The sequence below is a fragment of the Apis dorsata genome, unplaced genomic scaffold, assembly GCF_000469605.1.
Source record: "Apis dorsata unplaced genomic scaffold, Apis dorsata 1.3 scaffold_1184, whole genome shotgun sequence".
NCBI lineage: Eukaryota > Metazoa > Arthropoda > Insecta > Hymenoptera > Apidae > Apis > Apis dorsata.
Window position 1 is genome coordinate 50,347 of NW_006264281.1, and position 1,656 is coordinate 52,002.

Sequence of the window (1,656 nt, forward strand, 5' to 3'; positions counted from 1 at the left end):
CTCGCCTCCTAATATTTGTTAATATTAATATTAATTAATCTTTTGATTTTCTATACTAAATTTATTAAATTTAATATAAGAAAATATATACGTATAATTTTTACAAAAAATTAAAATAAAAATATTAGTATAATTACATACGAAAATAAAAAAATTGAACATAATCGTGTTTTCAAATTTATAAATCATTTCACAATGAAAAATTATCAAAATTATAATTTAAAATATAATATATATATAATATAAAAATCACAATTTATAATTTAAAATAAAATCATATATGTACATAAAATATATTACTATATATTTAGTTAAAATTTAGTTAAAATGTTATTGTAAAGTTTATGTTTCTACATATATTTTTCATTAATCTTATAAAATAATTTTTAATTTACATTAAAATTCTGCAATTGAATTAGTAACATTTCAAATAAAATAATTAAATATTAATTTATATATATATTCTATTTTATTAATTTTATATTATATTCTATTATTTAATAAATTATTTTGCATTTAATATTGTTTCTTTCTTAAAATCTAATTTTTTTTATCTAAAATTTTCAAAATTTTGAAGAATAAGAATAATAATTATATGCATATTTTTTCTCATATATTTTGGCACATAAATCACGAATCGCAATTTCAATAAATATTTATAAGTTATAATTTAGAAAATAAACAATATCAATTTAAAGAAGTTTGTAACCAAACAAATAATTTTTTATTTCTTATTAAAATAAAGATTTGAATAATTAATATTCACAAAATTATATGAAACACAAATTGACCGTGAATTCACTTCTTTTTCAATAAAAAAATTCACACAAATATCACGAATTTTTAAAATGAACAATAAATTTTCATTCTAACCTCTTCAACTGATAGAAGATTGGTAAATCATAAGAAAACTTCTTTCTCTGCAAGAGTTTAGCGAGATACTGAACGAGAGTTATATCGTATCGTATCGTTGTCGTAGACATGAGGAGGGAATCGTATAAGCCGAATATTTGTAGTGGTAATATGCCGTAGGAAGTGTAGGCTAAAAGAAATGTAACGATGAGATTGTTACATTTTATATTTCATTACTAGCAATAATATGTATGAATGTACATATTTATGTTTTTTAAAATTTTAATTTTAAAAGAAAAAAATATTTTAAAAATTTAAAAAACATTTTCTTGATATGTTTATGAACACAATAAATAAATAATACAATAAAAAAAATCTTGAAACAATTTAAAATTTAAAATTAAGCATTGTTTAATGGATTTTTATTTTCGTGAATTGAGAACTTGAAATTATTTTAGAATTATATTATTTTAGTAGAATTCATGATCAGTAATATCTTGCTAGAACGGAAGTAAAAAGATTAGAAAACGATGACTTCTTCCTATCATTATCAACAATACAATAAAATACTTTAAATATTCTCACTTCATATTGTTTTTATCTAGTTTTTAAATAAAATATATTAAAATAAATAAAATACAAAGATGAATAAAATATAGAAAGCATTATATAAAAATATAAATAATTTTAATAATTATATATAATATATATAATAAATATATAATTATATATAATTATATATTTTTAAAATTATTTTATGTTTATTATGAAATAGTAATAATATCACATTAAAAATTCATTATT